The sequence below is a fragment of the Drosophila novamexicana genome, unplaced genomic scaffold (assembly GCF_003285875.2).
Source record: "Drosophila novamexicana strain 15010-1031.04,08,12 unplaced genomic scaffold, DnovRS2.1 tig00000739-arrow-arrow-pilon, whole genome shotgun sequence".
Taxonomy (NCBI): domain Eukaryota; kingdom Metazoa; phylum Arthropoda; class Insecta; order Diptera; family Drosophilidae; genus Drosophila; species Drosophila novamexicana.
In genome coordinates, this window is record NW_020824819.1 from 552,166 (window position 1) to 565,337 (window position 13,172).

The 13,172-nt window shown below is 35.6% G+C and overlaps 1 protein-coding gene across 2 annotated transcripts in view; it reads right to left on the reverse strand.

Annotated features, from left to right (window-relative positions):
* Nucleotides 1-13,172, reverse strand: part of LOC115763405 (carbohydrate sulfotransferase 4) — a 39,427-nt gene that overhangs the window by 15,911 nt on the left and 10,344 nt on the right. The gene's annotated exons all lie outside the window — the stretch shown is intronic.

Below are 13,172 nucleotides of genomic sequence, written 5' to 3' on the forward strand. Positions count from 1 at the left end.
ATTGTGGGGGGCCCGCTGTGACAAATGGCGGGCGAGTGAAAGGCATTGGATAATTGGAAAGTGGAGCCAGCAACTAAATTGGCTTAATTTAAGCTGACCAGCACAAAAAGCAAAGAGCAAAGAGCACAATATACAGAGTACTGAACATATTAAAATTAAATACAAATTAATATATAACCACATGTATATATAGCATAAAATATGACTTTAATTTTAATAAAATTAAGCGCAAGGTTCCAAAAATAATCCTCCACATAAAATAAAACAAAAAAAATAAATAAATTGGAATATAATAATATTTACAAATTGTCTTTTTCTTGATATATATTAAATTCCTCTTCTTCTTTACGTCTTCTTTTCTGTGATACAAAATAAAAGCTAAGATTTAATTGGATTTATTTCAACAATTTATATATCTTTTTTCCTAACGTGGAGTGTTTATTTCATTTGTTATGTAAAACAATTTATTTTATATATTCCTTAATGATAATAATAATAGTAATATATATGCATATAATAAATAAATAATTCAATCGTATATATTACATGGTACTCGGAGAACAATGCCTCAAGTCCACACATAATAAAATCAATTTAAGCCGTGCATTATCGCAATTTCAAATTCTGGCATGAGGTGGAGAAAACTAAAACTAATTTTGCGTTTATTACAGGTTACGAAATGTGCGCAAATTATATGAAAACGCAGACAGATAGACACATACAGATACATCCGCACACACATACACACATACACACACAAAGAGCTATTACCAGAGCTCGCACAACACAAGATATAGATACTGATATAAATGTAGATACAAAACGTACTCGTACTGCGCGAATGCCATTGTCCGGACAAGACCAAACCAAACCAGAGCCAAAGCCGTAGCTAACAATGCATAAAAGAAGAAGAAGAAGAAGCGCAAGAAGCCAGCGGCAGAAGAATGCAAGAAGAAGAGAAGAAGGCGCAACGCGGCATTCGCAGCGCCACACAAAGGTGCCACGTAGAAAATTGCATAAGAATAGAACTAATTTAAACAACTTGCAGATACCGCGGTACCAAGTACAACGCCCCTCGTGCTGCCCACTGAAGGTAATAAAAATTATACAATGACTGCACAAGCGTGAATGCGCGAAAGGGAGGGCAGAGAGATAGAGAAAGAGGGTGGGAGGGAGAGTGAGAGGTATCTACCCCATAGACGCCGAAATATATCAATAGTAGATGCATCACCGTCTGACTAAAATTGCATTGTGTTCAGCTGCGTTTACATGCATTGTGTTGCATTGTATCTGCCAGCCACTCAGATTGTATCTGTCAGATACTTTTGCCGCCACTGAGGGGCTGATGCGTCAGTTTGCGCTGTTCTTGACGAGCTGCGGTATTGATACAATGCAAATGCGAACAATATAAAGATGAGTAGCAATACACTTTTTTTTTAAATTTAATAGGTTAATGTGAAAAATATATACATATAACTAAAACTAATGAGAATTTTACAAGGTATAAACAAATATATTCCAAATATTCTTCATTTAAAACTTAAAAATTTTAATATCTGTTAAAAATATTTTTTATTTACTTTAATTTGTTACTCAATGAAAATATGTAAAAATAAAAATATGTGTATTTTGGAGATTCAAGTAAAATGTAAATGAATGAAGCAACATTAATTAAAAAAACAAGAAAACACACTTTTATATCCAGCACATCTTTTAATATATGTTAAAATATGTTTGCATAAATTATATTTGGCTTACACAGAAAATGCAAAAAGGATACAATAAAAAATTGAAAATGTGGAAATATTTAAAATAAATATGAATATTTATAGATATCCAAAATATTCCACAATACATTTATATATTTATTTATACCCTGAATTAAAAAAAAAAAAATGGCTTAAAGGTTTCGAGTAAATGTATGTAACAGGCAGAAGGAAGCGTCTCCGACCTCATAAAGTATAAATATTCATGTTGATAGCCGCGTTTTTCGGAAGAAAAACGTTCGGGGTAGCTGCTAGTCGAGCACTTCCGTTCTTACTTGCGGAATTTACGTTTATCAAGTCAAAAACCAATAAAAATTGATTATGTAAATTTATTAATATGGATAACAGAAAGAAATTCCATTAAGAAATTCCATTAAGTTTTGCATGTAAGATAATTTATTGAAATACATTTCTTTTTAAGTGAGTAGCTCATTTGAGATATTGTTGTCCTTATATAAGCGTGTCAGGCAGAAAAGTTCCATTCACTTTTGTTGTGGCTTAAATATATCCGCAGCTACTTGAGCAACTCGCACATCTGCAAGTCAATCCTTGACTTTGCAGGCTTAATTATACAACAAGGAAACCGGAACGGCGTACGTACCCACGTTACCACGCCCACCCCGTCACCCCGCCTCCACGCCTTCACTCGAACAGGCGTTACATATGCAAACAAATTACAGAAAAGGCAAAGTGGGGCACGTAGCTTTTTATGCGACCACATTGCCTGCCGCCACCCGCCAACACTTCTTACCACAACGTGCCCCCCCCCCCTCGTTCCCAAGCAAACAGATGAGTTTCACCCGGATGAGTTGACACTGTCGCCGCCTTCGTCGTCCCAGCATCTGCCCCGCCGCGCCTGTGCTCGGGGTCCAGGCAGGTTGTTAAGCAAAAGTCACGTTGGTCGAGACGCCGTTTGGCCAACCTCAAGGTTAAGTAGCAAAGAGCTGCGGCAAAGAGGAGCGCCAGTGCATTGGAGATAAGCGAAAATTTGTTTACCATAAGCTTGACAGTTATTTGTTTTAATAAGAGCCAGATTAAAAATTGTTTCCGCGAAACAGTTGGCTAATAAATTAAATTTTTAAAGATCCAGCGGCTTACACAAGCCAGAGAACCTTTATTGAGACACAAATAAGACGGATAATGAAAAAGCCCTTGGCTAAAAATATAAAGAAAGTGGCTCTTATTAATAAATAAACTGCTTTTAAACAGTGTTCAAGTTAATTGCCGCTTCGCTTAATTTATTAGAAACTTGCTATTGAATACAAAGGCACATCTTTTGATTAAATTTAACCTGACATTTAAAAACTCTGATTACCTCCTTCCCAAGCTCAGTTTTAACGTGGCTTTATTTACTTGCTGATAAATTATAACTTTTAAGCAATAGAATCTGATTTTTCAATGCAATCTAACATTTTTTCTTTTAAGTTTAACTTTACAAGAAATGTATGTAAACTCTTTTAAATATTTTATTTTTCGTTTCTTCTCAAGTGGCACTGTTGCAAGCTCATATCCACAAAGGCACTAATTTATTTTAATTACGACTATTTATCAGTTGCGGCAGCTGCTAACCCTTTCACCATGACAAGAGTGGAGCGACCAGAGGCAGCTGTCGGCCAACTTATTGTTCTACATTTTCCTCAATTACCGCGCAACGTTTTCTCGGGCTGCGCTTTCATGATTTGTGGCACTGGTGCGCTTTTAATTATTGCGATTATTGTAGCAACATACAGTTTACAGTTTTCAATTGTGGCAAGCAGCGACGCCTTGCCACATGCGCCACTCGCGGCTTCAAATGAAAAAACAATTTAGCACAGAATGAATTGCTTAGATAAGTATGCGGAAAGAGATCAAAATAAACAAATAGAAAGAGAGACAGAGAGAGAAAGAGAGAGGAAAGGTAGACACTAGTGAGGCGGCAGCAATTCTCGATTGGCTCCACAGCACATTCGGCTTGAAAATAATTATAATGAGCCAATGATGACGTTCAGCGGGCCAAACCGATGTCAACGCTAGTTTTTCCTCTTGCAAAGCAAATAACTTGTAGTTATAATTGGTGTACGCTAAGTTGAAGTCTAAAGAGAGTATTTTACCTGTGATACAATATCAATAAAATGAAGAGAAAGGTGAATGTGACTACATTAATCATGTCTTAGCTCACATACAGTATACGTGAATTCTGTGGCTATAACAGTTGAAAGCTCTGCTTTAATGGGAATGGGTAGTGTGTAGAGCTTTCCGGACAAAAGCACACTAACACATGTGCATTTACAAATACTTACATGCGACAAGAGTCAAGCTTCAAGATATGTTTAAGACACTCTAGCAGAGCTTCTTCAGGTGCCTACAATAATAAGGAAAGCGCATTCAAGCTTCGGCATGTTGCAATCAGCTTTCAATTCTAGATTTAATTAGCGTGTTGCACAGTTACTTGTATTGTTAACTGGATAGGAAATGTTAACAAGAGGTTCAGAAGACGGGCAGCTTTAAAGATAGTCGGTGCATAGCTTTTTAGATGTATAAAAAAGGTTCGTCGACTGAGAGTCTGGTATACGATAGCATAGCTAACATCTGTAATCACGTACATAAATATTCATGAATGCATGTAAATACATTTTTCCAACAGATAAAAGATAATTTAATAACTATTTGCGTTTCATCCGGTTGTTATAAAAATTCTAGTGTATTTGCAAAGTTATATGTGTACAAAATATAAAGGAATTATCCTAAAAAAATTTCACAAATATACCTAGTATTTGATGCTTAAACAATAATGCCTTTTTATGCATTCATTTTTTACAGGGTGTCCATGTTATGCCATTTGAACACGTGCACTTAATAACATGCACTTCAAAGTGCATTGCAAAAATAGCGAACGAAGTTGATTAAATCAATTTTGAACTCGATGGGGAATACATCAAATGTTCTGCTTCTCTGCTCCTCAGTGCTCAGTTCAGTCGAGTAGTTGAAAAAAGTGTTTATGCTCTTACGGCAAAGTGGAGCAAATGTATGATAAAAGTTCTAAAAGCAATGAAATGGAATAGCAAAAATTTCTGCATTGCAGGCGCCCCACTTCCCGCTCTTTCAAACTTTATAGCCATACTTGCGAATGCATTGAAAATATTGTTGTATTCCCTCTAGCCCGAAAACTTCACTTCTACTTCTTCTCAATAGAACGCCAAGAAGTTTTGCTATTGCGAGCGTGTCACATTCGTGTATCTCAGTTAGACTGACGCGACAGTCGAAACATTTCAACAAATTGTGTGTCACTCGTAGTTCAAGAGAACGAAAACGAAATTCGATCATTTTGATGCAGTGATTTCGCAATTACTCTTTTTAGATTGCAGATTGCAGCTGTTATACAATATGCAATTGCATATTGCACACGAACTTTCCGTGTTGTCTTACACTGGTTTATAGGTGGGTCCCCACTAGATTGCCGCTACGCAACACTTATTTTCTAAAAGGTATGGCAACATTGTTGTTTAAAATGTGAATAAAATGGGCCACAAAATTATTTGAGTTTTCATATTATGACTTATTTTAGAAAATTAGACATTAAATATATAAGAGAATTAAATATTAAATAAACATTTTGAAAGCGTAGAAACATTGTATTTTACATTCTGCTTATATGGCAATAATTGTACCAATTTTTTTTTTAATTTTCATTTAGAAAAGGAAGTTTAAATATCTAATAAAAGTTCCTTATGCCCACTCAGATTTCAAATATTTATTTTACCAACTTAGGGTATCTATTATAATAAAGTTGTGGAAAAGAAAAATATCTCAACGAAAGACAACTGCCCGTTGACTGCAGTTGCAAAGATTTTGGGTGTGCAGTAAAAGTACGTGACTGGGCTTTCAAGGAAAGGGCAACACAAAAGGCCAGCCGGGAAGGGGAAGGGAGAGGGGGAAGGGGAGTGTCGCACTGACACGTACTAACGAGCGTTGGCTGACAGTGCAACGCGCGCTTAAAACATAATTTGAGGGGCAAAGCCCAATAGAGTTGGGCGCTGCAATGGACAACAGAGTACGTTGGCTGCATCATTATGCAATGCCACATGCCAGGCTTACATAATGAGTGGAGGTGGGCGGGGAGGTAATGAAGTCAGAGTACTCGCACTGACAGTCGCTGTCAACCAGAGATTAGAGAGAGAAATGTGCAACAGCAGCAGCAACAGCACAGCTGACCCAAAACAAATGCGACTATTTCCAAATATGTGCGTAATGTAATACAAATAAACACAAAATTCTACTAGCTGACACTCGAAAGTTGGCCAACGGCTAGGTGTTAATACATAAGAAATAAACCAACCCAAAGGAAACGCTAAAGCACAAGCCTCATAAATATTTAATGAATAATGCCATAAAATAAACAAAGAACAGAAAACAACAAAAAAAAAAAGCAACCACTAAAAGCGCCGGTTTTTTGGGGTATTAGAAGGACAAGCCTGTAAACCTTTATTACATTTTTTTATTTTGTTGTTAAGGCCGGATTTAAAAGACTTGTAAATATTATAATTATAAAATTCATAAATAAAACTCTAATTAAGTTTACAGTCCATAATCAAAATAAACCATGCAACTTTGTTTCCTGTTAAACTTTCTTTACTTTTTGATTCATTTGTATGTTTATTATGACATTAAAAAAGAATATTTGATTAAATAGAATTTTCATGTAAAAAAAATGAAAATAATTAAAGAAAATATTCAAACAGCCCACGCAAAATGTAGCTATCCCTTAGTTAGCACGTGCGATCGACACATAAATTCAAGGTACGCACAGGTACCACTTTTTATACTCTCCCACACACACATGTGCCAAATTGTTGTAGTTGGTGTGGTAACCCCGTACTCCAGCTATTCTATAGCTTTTGGGAGCTTTGCGTGTTGGCAAATGTGCAAAAAATGAAACGCAAATGCCAAATGAAATATGCATGCTCGGAATTTGGGCAAAGTTGTTAAAGTAGCGAAAAGATAGAACAAAAAATAATAATAAAAAATAAAATAAAAACCAAACTCAAGTACGTTGGAGCTTGTCTCTGTAAGCCACATGCAAGTCCATGAGTTCACGAGTCCAACAGCATGGAGCAAGTACCAAAACACGCTGGCATTTCTGCTCATAACGAGCAGCGACAATTTCTTTTGGCCCAAAGCCAACCTCAAAGGAAGAAGGAACAAGAGAGGGAGATAGAGAGAGAGAGAGCGCAAATGCCACGGACACTGGGCAAAACGTAGTAAGAACGTTACAGTAGGCTGAAACCGACTGCACAATACTGTGTTTGTTGAATCAGTCGAAGACAGCCTTAGTTTTTATTGAGTTAGCGACTTTGACCCAAAGGCAAGCATAGAACATTCAGGCCCACAATTCTTTTTATTCGAATTTCGCACTTAAGATTTTACGGTTTCCCCAATAAAGTTTGTAATGGCATCCTTGAACTTAGGTTTTAATTTTATACTTTTCAATTTTCATTAAAAATGTCAATTTTTCTAATTAAAGCCGTATAATTTACTTGTATCAAACGCGGTCTAAATTTGAAAGCAGGTTCGTTTCATGGTAATAAATGTTATTCCAGACTTAAGTTGGCTCGGCTAGAAACAGTTTTACAGTCTCGAAATATACCCTTTTTTCGCTATGTGAACAGAGTATATTATTATAGTATTTTTATATTATTTCATAACAATATATTGCTAACCAGAAACGTTGACAGTCCCAAAAGTCAACGCATTAAATATATACTATTCGATTCGGCTATACTTAAGATTTAGTTTTTTGTTTAGAGCAGGGAGTAGCAAAAAAAAAAGCTGCTCAGGTAACCAAGGTTATACGTTGGCAATCTGCTTTGCGAGCAGGACAGAAAAATCAATTTGTCCCCACCATGTTGCCATGATTGTAACAAATTGAAAGTTGGCTAAGGTCGCGCATTGCGAAAGATTGAAACGAGGATATGGAGTAGAACCCGTAAGAAATAACGTTTCATAACGTTTAAGGAAGTGATAAAGGTGCGCTGTTTGTTCAGGTATATAAATCAAGTGTTTTACTAAGCTATAACTGGGATCAATATGTTTGCTACGTGTTCTTGAATTGCAATTTTACAAGCAAGACATAATTTGTCAAAAAGAAAAATAAACAAAGCTGTCATTTATTCTAAATTACCTACTTTGAATCTTTGAATTCAAGTTAATTTTTATATTTTATAAATTAAAATTAAATAACTAAAATTATAAACTTATTTCAAAGCTGTGACACAGTAAAGATCAATTAAATATATGGGACAATAATTCAAAACTAAATAAATAAAAAAATTTTAAAATATTACTAAATAAACAAATGTGTTTTATAATTTTCTAGAGAATTTTATATATAAGTATAAAATCTGGAAAATAGTTTATATGTAGCTACAAAATAATTAATTCCTTGGGAATTTTTACTAGAAATTGACTAAGTTAATTGGCTTATAAAATTAACGGAAAAGATTATAAAAATGATTGTTAAATATATTTAAGTGTCATTTTCGGTGCTTCACTATTTTTTTTGGCTGATTCTGTTCTTCTTTTAAATGTAACGAATTAAAAATATATAAATACGACAATTGTAGTACCGCGCAGTTCAAAGTTTCTCTTTCCGCTTAACCCAAAGGAAGTTGTGAGTATTGCAATTTTTACTTTATTAATTTAACAATTGCTTTGTTAAAAAATATGTCGACACTGTTTTCTGTGTCAGCAACACAAAAAAAAAAAAAAAACAAAGCTGCAGACACTGCAGACAAGCAGGTGGGTTCCTGCTAGCGACTGGCCCATCAAACAGGTGACTCCCCGTTTTTTTTTTTTTTTTCTTTTTATGCCATATGCAAAATAGCAACAAAAACAAAAACAGCAACAACATGGGCATAAAAATAACTATAGCCGTTACAACGGAAGTTTTCTAATGCTTTTTGTTTTGCACTCTTTGTCTGTAAGCGGATACACAGTGAGTGCTAAAAAATGAAACAACAAGAGAAGAAAAATTAGTACAGAAAAACGAGCGCGACATGACAATGTTTTAAGTTAATAGTAACAACAACAACAAGAACAAGAAAAACCCGGAGACCACACACCGCAAGGCTGGTAAAATTAAAACAAAAGCCGAGCTTGAAGTTTTCACATAGCAATGCGACTGAGGTTCGAAAGTACACTCGAAGGAAAAACTGTGAATTTAAACTAATAAATTGAATTCAGATAAAGCAATGGTAAAATGCCAACAATTTACTGATTAAACTTATTCAAGCCTTTCTTATATAGAGGACAAGTATGGATCTTTCTTTAAAGAACATTCCATAACAAAATGTACTTGACATTTTAGCTTATAGCTTCGATAAATCTCTGAATTATTTTGTCAAGTGTAGAATAGTGCTGTAATAACCCAGTTATGTGGGCTAAATAGTGATAAGCGCCAAGCGCTTAGAAGTTGAACAGGCTGGCAACGTGTGAATGAAATTAATGAGCCAAGCAGCCAACAATTGTCTTTAAGTTAAATCCAAAGTCAGAGTTAGAGTGGAGTTGGCCGACTCCAAAAGAGAAAGTCGAGCGAATGCAATGTTGAGAAGGCCCCGAAAAATGCGTGTCATGTCTTGAAACAATTTATAATGCGCTGCAGTTAGAGGCGGCAGGCGGTTTTAAAGCCGAAGTCGACCAACACTGCACAACATGGCACTCAATCATTAACAGTCATGACGCAAATTGCTTAGGCATTCAACTGTAGCCAGCCCTATCCGAAAACTTTCGCGCATAAATTAGGCTAATATCTCGTCTGGCAGCAGCGGCAGCAACAGCGGCGGTAAAAATAGTGCAGCCACTCGAACTGATTACAGTGGTTAACAGCGACTGAGAACGGGAACGGGAACGGGGGCAGGGCGGGCCAGGGGTTAGGGGATGGGGGATAGGGTATAGAAGCCAGGGGCCAGCTAGGGATGTGGGCTACAATCAAACTTGTGCTAATGATAGCCAAAGCTGTCAGGGCCAGAAATTTGTGCCTTGCGGTAATTTTGCTGTAGCCTATCCTAGGTTCTCTTCTGTCTATTTTTCAGTTAGTTGCCCGAACAAAATTAATCGCAATCAGCGATAAGTGACTTGGCTTAGGTGAATGGCAATAAAAAAAGAGTATGAGGTAAATTGCAGCATATCATTCTTAATCTACAGCCCGGGCAATGAAAAACCCAAAAACCCTGCAAATCAATATTTAACAAAATCTCAGTCGTTTTTTATGCAGATCTCAAGCAGTAGATTAGCTAAGATTGTTAGTAACAGACGCTGGTCAAGGTTTTTTAATGTGATGATATAAATATTTTCGTTTTTTATGAAAACGCCAACTAAAAACAACTTTTGAAATCGTACATTAATACATTTGTAAATTGTAAAATTATTTTTTTTCAATTATTGCATTTACAGAAGCTCGTAATTCGTATTACTATTATTTTTTTTAATTTATTAAATAACATAGTTATTGCGAATTAAATTTAAAACTAAAACTAATATTTAATATAAATTTATCATAGTTTTTTCAGAATTTATATTTATATTTGTTTAATATATATTTTATAAATATATTTGTTATATATTTGTTTAAATTATCACAGGACATATTTTTATCTCTAGATCAATGTGGCAACTAAATCTAGCAAAATTATTTTTATATCAGGTTTAATTTTATCTGAGAGAGGGTTGGTTCTTTATTAATACCACAGGCAGAGCCTGGATATACTCGCTAGGTATTAATATAAAAGAAACATTTCCCACTGATTTTAATTGTAATTGCAATAATCAGCCCATTTAAAAAAATGCCTGTTCGTCCCTACATATTATGTATACGTAGGGTATAACATTTGCATCTTTTTTGATGTACATATTCAGCAGGAAAATTATCCCAAATAGTTGCAAATAAATTTTTGGCAATTGCATAAAATTTTAAAAATAATTTTGACGAATCACATTTACGTATTATAATTTTCTGTTCTGTTCGAATGAAAGCTTTGAAACTTTATATAATTTTAATTCTGGCTCTCTTCCCCCCTCGCACTCTACCGAGCACCATATTTCCGTAACATTTACGCTAAGCGATTTTCATTTTATTTTTGCTTTTATTTTTCATGTTTTTCCAGCTGCATTTGCAACGCGAGCAAATTTCCTGTCTTCAGTTTTTGCCCCACATCGAGAAGTTTTTAGTTCTGGCCCCGTGGCTGTAACTAAAGTTCATTTCAGGGTTGCGGCAGCTGTAGTTTGGGCGCTCTGGCAAGCCATGTCGGAAGTACGTCCCCCCCCCCCCTCCACCACCCTACCGCCGCCACAGCCCCTGTTTTGGGCACATGGAAGTCAAGTCTGTGGCCATTTATTTATGCATGTGCCTCGTGTGTTGGAAACTTTGCTGCCATTTTCTTTTAAATGATCCTTGCAGCAAAATCGAATGTGTGTCGTATGGGCGCAACGCCATCTTGTAAGACATATTGTGGGCGGCATTCTTTCCCTCATCCCTCATCCCCCACCACCCGCCAGTCCCATATGTATACGTAAGTAAGCCGTTCGACCCGTGGAACAGCAGCAAGTCGAGTGCATTGATTGCATAAGAACCTTTTTGTTTGCCTGCAAGCAAATTGCTCGTTCCCGAGCAGATTGAATGCTTAGCTGGATGGGAACGTCGCACTTGCAAGATTTATGTCCAGCGCTTTGGCCATAAACCAAATTATATAATTGACCAATGCACCGACTTCTAAGTTGGCCAGAAGTCGAGTATTCTGTTTTGCATTTTGATATATGTTACAGTAAGCGGCAAAAGATCATAAATCTTTTTTGATTCGGCGGGCAGGCTGATATTTTGGGGATGTGCATAAGATTTAAATGGAACCAACAAATCGTACTAGAATTTAATTTTTTAAGTTAAATAATAATAGTGGACGTATGTACGACCAGCTTTGTATGTCTTTTTATGTCCTTTTATCCTTTAATTATCAATAATATTTAGAAGGTAGAAAGAAGGTTGGCAAAGAGATTTTTGTTTATTTTACAGGGGTCTGTAGAGAACTTAACGCTTTCACCTGCCCTTAAAAGCATTCTCTCCCATTCAGATGTGAAAATTCTTCGGCTTCTTTTAACAAATCTAAATTAATTAATTATAAATATATATATAGGCAGAAGTTATTTCCTAACTGAACACCTTTTGGCGAATAGCCGCTTTATATATACATATATATAAAAGGTTCAGTACATAACTTTTCTACGGTTTCTCTTAAGTAGCTCATTTCAAAACATTTACAATAAGCCCACTCGCTCAATAAGCCTTGTGAGTAAATTACAGCAACATATTGTTAATTAAAACAAATAAATACTCACAAGTTCCGCTTAAAATAATGGGATAACTGAACGTTCTAAATTCCATATATATATATGTTATTTAGAAAAGTCTCTCGGGTTATCTGGCACACCGCGTTAATTTAAATATTGTGAATACTCACTGAAGCTTAATTAACAAGAAGCTTGCTCGAATAAACTAGTTCCCACAAATTCATTTGTTTTCTTATTCTAATTACGGCTGCTGTTTGTGCATGGAATAGAATATCTTGAATTTAATCGGTCGCTGGGTTCCCAAGTTGCACTTATCACGGATTCTATTTGCTTTTTCATCTGATTACAGATGCTATGTAAATAAGTATGTACAGAATATACCCTATACTTATTTCTACGAACCCGAAGCAAATTGTGAGGCTATTAACTAAATTATACCGAAAAACTAGCTACTGGTAAATAGGGTTTACTGTGGCGACCGTCTTATCACCGTAAGCACTGCGTCAGCTAATCAAACAGTAAGTAGCCATAACTGAGCAGATAACGACTTGCTATAAAACTAAACTGTGCTAAGTAACAAATTTGATGGACTATAAAAGATGTAAATGCATCGGGGCGCAAACCTGTTAACAATTCGAATAACTTTCCCACACAAACAAATGTAAGAAGGAAAAAAATTGAAAACTTGAAACAAATATAACAAACGATGTTCACGAACTGCTCGAGAGTTCCGGTTCGTTTTTTAGCGCTGTGAAATTCGCATAGCCATTAAAGCAGCAGTTGGAAGCGTTAAGCACAATGACATTGACAATTGTTGCAGCTGTTGTTAATTTTCCCGGCAAATTTCCACAGAAAAGAAACGAAAGACTTTCTACGAATGTGCGTTAATGATTCTTTGGGCGAATGCAATCAAAATCAAACTGCGGTACAAAAAAAAAAAAGTTGAAAGAAAAGAAATGGTAAAAATTGCTAAGTTAAAGAAAATAAAATAAATACATAGAAGAAACTTTTGCCTGGTCATTAAAAGTAAAATAAAATACTTTTACTGCGGCAAGGTAACTCCAGGTTAGCGGTATAAATTTCCACACGGAT